The sequence below is a fragment of the Camelus bactrianus genome, chromosome 17 (assembly GCF_048773025.1).
Source record: "Camelus bactrianus isolate YW-2024 breed Bactrian camel chromosome 17, ASM4877302v1, whole genome shotgun sequence".
NCBI classification, from domain to species: domain Eukaryota; kingdom Metazoa; phylum Chordata; class Mammalia; order Artiodactyla; family Camelidae; genus Camelus; species Camelus bactrianus.
The window spans coordinates 16,529,304-16,539,271 of NC_133555.1; the positions used below are offsets into that span (position 1 = coordinate 16,529,304).

Below are 9,968 nucleotides of genomic sequence, written 5' to 3' on the forward strand. Positions count from 1 at the left end.
TTTTACGTTTTCAGAGAGAATGAATCCCACTATAACCTGAGAGCAGAGAATCCCAAAATAATAGGAAAGAAAGAGATATCAGGTGGACACCGCAAATACGAAAAATAGTGAGGTGTTTTCCCTCCTTGGTTCTGTCCCAGGAATAGAATGACTAAGGTCAGAATGAAACCTTGTTGAACTGTTTTTCCGTTCTTCTGACTTCCCTGTCACTCCGGGAGGGCGATGAAGACAATCCTGGTAAAGTGGCCAACCCCACAGGGCCTGGCTGTGGAGTCTGAATGTTGATGCCAGCGCATTTATTCCCTTAGGTTTTTTCTTTTTTTTAAACAAAGCAAGCATTGCCTTTTACAGATGGGCATCGGAGTATAGAAGTATTCTGGGATATTGATGCAGCAGGCAGTGTTGGGGTTTTTGGTTTTTTTTTTTGCCACGTTCTGTTTGAGAAGGGCTCAGTCAGTGCTACCTCTGCCAAAGAGGCCCTGGTTTGGTGGCAATCCCTTAGAGATTAAAGAGGAAAGAGGGGTGGAAAATTGCGTTCAGATTTCTTTGTCGGGGTTCCATAGCTTCAGGTGCAGTTGAAAACAGCCATCTCACCAGTGTGTTCTCTGGCTTCATAGAAAAGCCTTTTTTTTTTTTTTCTTCTTTTTTTAATCACAGTTTCTTGGAGGTCTTAGGCTTTTGTGATACCAAGTGTTACTCTCTTTGGCTTGGCATGAAACCAGGTACACGCTCTTCTCTGCTTAGCAAGCAGGTATCCAGGCCGTGTTCAATGCGTTACACTCAGGGGAGAGGTACGGCTGCTGCTGGAACCACGAGATGGTTTTCGGAAGTGCTTAGCATCCCTGCAAACAGTGGACTGCACTTGGCTAAGAGGAGGTCACTGGGGAGCCTGGGTTTATGTGGAACATGAGGCTCCTTTTCTTAATGATATTTTTTCTGATCACCCTAGAAGACAAAACAGGGGGAACATCAGGCAACTGACGACAATACTAATCAAAGACCAATCAGAAATGCGTCGCAGGGGGATGTAGTCAAGAAAGAGCCCCACAGAGCCTGACTTCTAGCTGATGTGAAAACCGGTGGGTTTTCTCTCTGGTGTGTTAAGCTTCCATTTTGGGGAAGGCAGACTTGGCTGGTCTCTCCAGCAAGTAAGCTACACACTGGAGAGTCTGTGGAACAGAAATGGAGTAATGACCAGCCTCACTCCAGCAAGTAGACTCGAGAACGATTGCAGTTTCTCACCTCCCCTTTGCAAAATCGCTGTGGTGTCAAGATGTCTGTGTTTCAGAGTGTGGAGAACATTCAGTGGAGGTTTGTCTGAGCAAAGAGAAATGACTGGCTTCACATAGACTGGTGTCTTCTGCTTTCTGTTGGCAAGCATCATGGTGGAAACCTCGTGCCTGTTATGTTCCTCTGATTACCTGCTTACTTGAGGACGTGGAAGTCCCCCTCCCAGCTCTTGCTCACTGTCTTCATGTTACTTTGACACCCCCCCTCCTTTTTTACCCAACAGGGTACATTTTTCCCTCAAATGGACAAAATTGTATCTTAGTTCACAGGTGTGTGAAAGTTGATATTTAAGGATCCCAATCCCTTACCTGAAACCTTTGGTGCCAGAATATAGACTTTGGGGGTTTTATAAAGTCCTATGGTTCATGGACCATAGATCATGTACCCTATAACTGATACACTAATATTTCTGCGGTAGAATGTGTGAATGTTCACATTAACGGTATAAGGAAACTCTATAAAGATCCCTTGTCAGGTCAGATCTTGCCAATACTGAGTTCATTAAAAAATAAATAAATAAAACTTTGAATTTCCAAGTTGTGAATAAGGGAATAAGAATCGATATTTATATTGTATATGTGTGTTTATATTCTGGAAGAAATACAATGTAGAAGGTACATACAAAACATATAAATTATATATATAAAAAAAAGTCAGTGTTGGAGACTTGGCTCTGAAATTGCCTCCAGTCATCACTTCTTACATATCCATTGCTTTCTACTGTTTACTTCTTACTCACTAATTAGAACCTCCAGCCAAGAGGCTGCAAACTCATGTGTTTAAGGAGACAAGAGGGACAATATAAATGGAGTGAGTTGGGGCAGACAGCAGGGAATGGTGAGGACCAGGGCACAGGAGAGCCCTGCAGCATCTAAAGGAGGCGCCCACAACCAGGCAGCTCTTGACGTCTGCTGCAAAGTGGGAGGGTATCCTGGGTCATGCCCTTTGTCAAGATAGATCAGAAAAAGAATTTATATGAAACAGTCTCAATTTTTAAATATTAGGAACTAATTCAATTTTTTAAACATTCCATGGAAGACATATTACTTGTGACGTTTTCAGTAGCACTCAAAACCATCTATATATCAAAAGGAAAGTAAAGAACATGAAAAACTCATATATGTATATACCTACATACATGATACATACATACACTCACACACATACACTTTATCTTCCTCACCCACCCCTAGGTGTTTTCTCCCTGCCTTCTAGTGGTTGCTGTCATTTTTACTCTGGCTTTGATAGCCTCCCTACTCAGCCTTGACATCCATAGCCGTATGTTTAAACTATGCACGGAATATAATAAAATCACACCCCCCCTTTGCCTAGACCTTGCATTATTCCTGTTATTCCACTAATTAGCTGTTGAAGGCCTGAGTCCTAGGATGCCCTCCTGCTCCCCAATCTTCTTTCCTGCTTGCCTGTCTCTCCAAGAGCCACACAGATTATGCCTCTGCATATCGTCCCTTCTTCTCCTCATTCACTGTTTTAAAAACTTGAGTGTAATTGACATGTAACATTATGTTAGTTTCAGGTGCACACAAGCACACTGATTCAATATCTGTAAACACTGAAATGATCACTGTAAGTCTAGTTAACATCCATCAGCATACACAGTTACAAAAATTACTTTCTTGTAATAAGTTTAAGATTTACTCTCTTAACTTTCAAATATGAAATACAGTGTTAATAACTATAGTCACCATGCTGGACATTATACCCCATGACTTACTTGTTTTACAAGTGGAAATTTGTACCTTTCAACCCCCTTCACACATTTTTCCGAATCCCAGTCCCTTGCTGCTGGCATTCGCTGGTCTGTTCTCCCTATGAGCTTCTTTTTTGGGTTTTTTTTTTTTTTTTCCTTTTTCTAATTCCAGATGTAAGTAAGATCATATCGTATTTGTCTTTTTCTGTCTGACTTATTTCACTTAACATAATGCCCTTAAAGTCCATCCGTGTTGCTGCAAATGGCAAGATTTTCATTTTATTTTTATGGCTGAGTAATATTCCATTGTATATACACCACATCTTGTTTATTCCTTCATCTATCAGCGGACACTTAGGCTGTTTCCATCTCTTGGGTATTGTAAATATTACTGCAATAAACATGGGGGTGCATGTACCTTTTCAAATTAAAGTTTTTGTTTTCTTTAGATAAATACCCAGGAGTGGAACTGCTGGATCATTTGGTAGTTCAATTTTTAATTTTTGGAGGAACCCCCATACTGTTTTCCATAGTGGCTACACCAATTTACATTCCCACCAACAGTGCACAAGGATTCCCTTTTCTCCACATTCTCAAAAACACTTGTTATTTCTTGTATTTTCAATAATAACCATTCTAACAGGTGTGAGGTGATATCTCATTATAGTTTTATTTGCATTTCCCTGATGATTAATAATATGAGCATTGTTTCATGAACTCATTGGCCATATGTATTTCTTTCTTTGGAAAAATGTCTGCTTAGATCTTCTGCCCGTTTTTAAATTGATTTTTTTTTTGTGCTATTGAGTTGTATGAGTTCTTTATATTTTTGGATAATAGCCCCTTAACAGATAAGGGATTTGCATATATTGTCTCTATTTGGTAGGTTGTCTTTTCATTTTGTTGATGATTTCCTTTGCTGTGCAGAGTCCTCACTTTCAATCTGACCCAACAGAAATAAGCCGAGTGCCTAATCATCAAATCCTATGGGCTTTTTCTGTGTTTTCTTGAAGTAACTTGCATCATTTGCAACTTTGGAAACTCCCTCCTCCTTTTGTCACTACATGCCTCAAGCTTCCTCCTGTTTTCCCCATCTTGTCACTCACCACATTCATTTTTTCCTGCCAGATTCTGGCTTTAGCTTTCTTTGTCCCAACTCTCCAGTTACTTGGTTCTTTCCCCAGAGCATGGACATTCCCTACATCAGGCCATTCCACAGTCTAGACTTTTCGCTGTGGCTTCTCTCTTCAGAGGCAAGCCCCGAGCTTCCAGTTGGATATTCCACAGACCACTCAAACTCAGCCTCTCCACAACAGAACCTCACACTACACACATTCCTCTCTAATCAACTCCAGATCCTCTTCCTTATCTCCATTTTGCTGTCAGTGAATTGAAACCAGTCACCTGTGACCCAGCACATGTCTCATCCAGCAGTCCCTGGGGCCAGCAGGGTCCACCTCCTTCATGCTTCTCTTTTCATCCCCACTGACAGTGCCTTCCTTACCCCTATTATTACTATCTCCACCCTCAGGCTCTTACCCCTCCAGCCTATCCTGTGAAATTGGAGATTACAGTTCCTAAAACCCAACAACAGCATATCGTTCAGCTGGTTGTCCAATGGCTCCTTGAAATGAAGTTGATTCTCATTACCAAGCTGTTAAGACTGTCCATAACCCTAACCTACCTGATCTTCAGTCTTATTGACCATGAGCCCCATTTGTGCAAAGCATAAATTTGATAAACTGGGCTCCTTTTTGAAACCGTCTCATTCCTCTGGAAGGAAATATGCTCTTCCTTATCTTGGCTGAAGTCTTGTTTGGCTGTCCAGAGGCTCAGGGGCAGTTACTGTGTAGCTGGACTCATTCCTGGGTAGTGCCTCACAATGTAAATTTTTTTACCATCTCCATTTGGACTTCCTTCCACGTGTTATGTCTTACACATACTCCCAATGATAAAATGGAAGAAGAGGAGTTCGTGACCTCTGAATATATGTAATGCCCCTTTGGGGGGGGCACTAATTATTTTTTGAGCAACTGCTAAATAGCTGTGAAATGTGGCTAAATAAAAATAACCTAGCTGAGAGTCAGCACATTAGTCATAGATTATGACATACACCGAGCCATGGCAGCAGGAAGAGTCAAAGTTGAATTTTTTTGCTAATAGTGATCAACAGCAGCTTCTAACAGGGCTATGATAACTTAAAAATAGTTAAAAATGGGACACATTACTGAAATAGAGTTTTGCAACAAATATATGGTTCATTCAAAAACCCTAAGGCGAGTGAACATATTCTGTCTATTGGAAAAGATTTCTGGCTCTCAGTTTTGCAGTAGAATCCATTAGAAAATGCATTGGTGCACTGTCAGGGACATGCTAGTTTTTTTTCACTGGCTCTCACTAGAAATGCAAGTTCCTTTTTATTTTGTCAACACTCAGACATAAGAATTCAAGCATTTATTTTGTCCTTAAGTCTCTTTATGATACAATAACAATGAAAATACTTTTCTTCTATCATCACGGAGGACAGATAAAGGCCCACGTGCCCCAAGGAAATTTATATCTGGCAGAGGGTAGTGACTTGACATAGCACCAGGTTAAGAATGTGTCTTTGTGGATTCCATCCTGAGTATTTTAGTCTACTTTATAAGAGAGAATGTGGAGAAATACTGTTTCCTTTCTTCTCTGAACTCATAAGGAATGATGAAATTTGGGGGACGAGGTGCATGAATCATTCCCTATAAAATTGGAGTTGGACAACTAGCCTTTTAAACTGAATAGGTTATCTTTTTTCAAAGTGGGCAGATGGATCCGAGTTTTCGAAGTTCAAATTCCAACTCAAGTAATTGGAAATTCTCACATGCCCTCCAGACACTATCTGGTTTCTTGAAAAATTATTAATGCCAATATTCAGATACTTGAGTGTCCCCCAGCACAACTGCTGTGAATTGAGAAGGTATGGTGAGTGAGAGAAAACACCGATGTGTTTTCACTTCCCAGCGAAGCAGACACTGGGGTATGTGAACGCGTGCCCATCTGGTGCTGCTCTACTTGGAGTTCCACAGCCTCAGCTTCTGCTAAAGATGCCATTTCAGTCCAGCTTCAGGGCTGCAGCCATGGAACTAGTGGATGACTAGCCCGTGGTTAATTACACAGGTGATGGAAGCAAGTGTCAAGAGAATGTAATAAACAGCTGAGGCTTTTGATGTCTTCCCATACCACGTTTATATCCCTGAATTCCTGCACTGAGGGCTGTGTGGCTAGAGAAGATGGTTCCAATGTTATTACACAAAAATAAACTCCAGCATCTTCCACACCACAAGTGTATCAGTATACACGTTGATATGCCCCAGGTTGCTGCACACTTCAGATCGGGACCTCTTAAATACCTGCATGTGACTGAGATCATCAAGACCTGGCTTTGAACAGTATTCTGTGTAGAAAACTTTTGCCAGCTGAAGATAAAATGCCCTCTGAATCCCATCTTGGTAGCCATCATTTTTATCACTTTGCACAATCACAGTTTCAGACATCACCAGGATGATGTGAATAGAGGTTGGAGATTCAGAAACACACTTCAGACACCTGGTTTTAGGCAGAAACTCATCGCTTTTCAAGCTCATGGGTCCTTGCTGTCATGTCACTCCCGTTCCGTTTACGTAACAGCATGGTGCCAAGCGGTATTGGTTTCTGGCGTAATCATAGTCAAAGTGATCACAAATCAAAGGTTATTTCTGAAAACTGCAATAGAAGTGTTAGTGTGTTTTAAAATTTGTTCAGACTTCTTTTTTTTTTTTTCTTTAAGAAATAGAGGTATTGATTTTAAAGGCTTGTACTTTTAGAATTTCTTGTTCAAAGAATCTCTGTGCCCACACACTGGAGCGCAAAGAGTTTACTTGCTCAAGTGAACAAATATTTATTGAATGGTTACTTTATGCCAGGCACTCTGTCTGGCACCATATTTATTTTCTGGGCTGCACAGAGGTGAGAGAAACTAAGTCAAACATTCAGCTCAATAAATGAGAATCGTGTACCGACTATTCCATATGCTAATGACTCCCAAATTTATGTCTCTAGCTCTCATTTCTCCCTTCCTCCCCAGAATCAGTGTGTTACTGCCTTCCAGTGTTGTCACAGGGATGTCCAGTAGGCATCTTACAGCCACACGTCCACTAGAGACAGAAAGTAGAACAGAGATGACCAGGGCTTCGGGGGGAGGGGAAATGGTGCGCTTGTGGTGAATGGGTACAGAGTCTGTGTTTGGAATGACGGCAAAGTTTGGGAAATGGATAGTGGTGATGGTTACAACCTTGTGAATGTGCTTCATGCCACTGAATTGTACACTTTAAAAGGATTGAAATGGTAAATTTTATGTTGGTGTATTTTACCAGAATTTTAAAAAGCATGCATCTAAAACTCAACTCAGTTTCTACTCCCCAAACCCGTACCTCCTGCCACCCGCCTTATCTCAGTAAATGACACCTCACACCTACCTGTAAGCTCATGTTCAAAACTTGCGGTCATCACCATTGATTTTCTTTTTCTCACATGCAACATTAGCTCTATCCTTGAAACCAGGTAGGTGGCTCTACCTTCAAAATACATCTGGAATCCAACCACTTCTCATCACTTCCACCTCGATGTGCTTTGTCCACATCACCTTTTGCCTGGACCACAATACCCTGTTAACCAGTCTCTCTGCTCCTTGCCTTTTTTTTAGCTCATTCTCCTTGGTTAACTAGAGTGAGTCTTTTCACATATACGTTCAATCATCCTATTCTTCTGCCCACACACAGCAGTGCTTTCCCATCACCACACAAGCAAACTTGGAGTCTTTCTGACCCCAGAAAGCCCCAGATGAGCTAGCCTCTGGCTACCTTGCTGAACTCATCTCCTGTCACTGTTCCCCTCATTTACTTTGTTCCAGCCATGCTGGCCCCTTGGTGTTCCTGGAACATGCCAAGCACATCCCTGCCTCAGGATCTCTAACTAGCTGTTCCCTCTGCCTGCAGTACTCTTCCCCAGCTCAAATGTCACAGCTCAAATGTCACCTCCTTCCTGGCCATCTTTCTAAAATAGCATCACCTCCTACACTATTTTCTCTCACTTTGCCCTGCTTTGAATATTTATGTGTGTTGTTTATAGTCTTTTCCCTTTCCACGAGGATAGAAGTTCCCTGAGGACAGGAATTGTTTTTTTTTTTTTTTCTGATTTTGTGTACTGCCTTATCCCCAGTAGCCTGGAACTTAGTGGGTTTTCAGTAAATATTATATAATATGCAAGGCACATAACTGTCTTTTTTTTTCCTAATTATCATCCTTAGTACATTAGTTGGGCTTTTACAGAGCATTGAGTTAGCTAATAAATTCCCAGTTGGAAATGAGTTGTTTTTCCTCTTTCTTATGTTAAAACATTTAACTTCCAGGCAAAGGACCTTTAGGGAATGAAGTTTTAAAAAAGTAAAATTTAAAAAATGTGTAAATCTTAGGCAACTTGATTAAGATTTGGGAGAACATAGAAGTAATTGGGGCAGATAAATATAATTCCAAAACACGTGGCTAAATCAATGGTATTACTCTAGGCTCTTCTGATTAGAAGAGTCAGAGATCCGACAAAGGGGAGTTTCTGTCTTACTATGTAACTACAAAGTCCAAGGCATAGACTTCAGGTATGGCTGCATTCGGGTGCTTGAATGATACAGTGAGTTTTCATTCTGTTCTCTGTTTCTTGGCAGCTCTGTCTCCTCTGGTGTTGGCTTTATTCTCAGGCAGCTGTAGGCGTCTGTCTTCCTTATAGCTGGTAATCCCACGGGGAGGAAGGCTTCTTCAGATCATGAGTCCAGCAGAGACCCCAGGACTGAGTCAGATGAGAGCCTTGGATGGCTATTCTTACATCAGATATTGTATCCAGGGGGATGGAAGACATTTGCTTGAATCACATGCTCATTTGCACCTAAGAAGAGAGGAGTAGGGGGAGGGTATAGCTCAGTGGTAGAGCGTGTGCCTCGCATGCATGAAGTCCTGGGTTCAATCCCCAGGACCTCCCTCAAAAAGTAGAAATAAATAAATAAACCTAATTACCTCCCCCCACCAAAAAAAACAAACCTATAAAATTTTTTTTTAAAAAAAGGAGAAATTAAGGTCAACCCCACTCAGCCACATGGACCGAGCACCAGGAGGGGCTTATCAAACAGAAAGCAAAAGAAGGTGAGATGCATGTGTGAGGGCAAAACATCTGCTGTTCACTAGATCAAGAGAAGAAAAAAGGTTACATTTGACTATGGGATGTCACGCATTGCTCTTTGAGTTCAGTCATTTCAGCTGGTCTTAAAAAGCTGTAGAGGGTTTAAGTTGATAGTGAATATGGAGTGTAGAATGTGAGAGGGCTGTCCTTAGGACAGAAGAGGTTGCATGTGCATGTCAGACCACAATGGCAGGAGATCTGAGGGACTTGGAACATGGAAGCTTGGTGATTGTCCCCATGCCTTGAACTAGTTTAACCCACATGGAACTCAGCCTCCATTCAGCTTTCCTATTTTCTTTCGCCCAAGTTCTAGCAACTGGATTTCTCAGCCCTGCCAGTGAGCCAGGCCCTCAATCCATTGGACTGTGGTATACAATGGTGAGAGTAATTGTTTTGGCCTCAAAAAGACACAATTTTCAGTCCTTGCTATGCCATTCACTGTATTTATGTTCTTGGGCAAGTTGCTTAACCTGCTTGAGCCTTGGTGTTCTCATCTGCAAAGTGGGTATGATCCTTGGGATTGCTGTGTTTTGTGACTTGAAAAATCTGGGGAAAGACCTATTATAGGTCCAGGCTCATAAAGACATTCAGTGAATGTTGTTTGTGGAATAAATGGATGCTCCATGGTTATGGCTGTGTACAACTTTAGGTCCTAAGCTTTCAGCACTGCTTTGTGTCCCTGTAATGAAAATTTCTGGGACTAGCCATATCATGAATGCTACAAACA

General features: G+C 41.5%; 1 non-coding gene across 1 annotated transcript; it reads left to right on the plus strand.

Annotated features, from left to right (window-relative positions):
• The first annotated feature begins 8,967 nt into the window (after positions 1-8,967).
• Positions 8,968-9,046, plus strand: TRNAA-CGC (transfer RNA alanine (anticodon CGC)). Its single transcript has one exon. It is a non-coding gene; the product is annotated as a tRNA-Ala (tRNA).
• Positions 9,047-9,968: the final 922 nt, after the last annotated feature.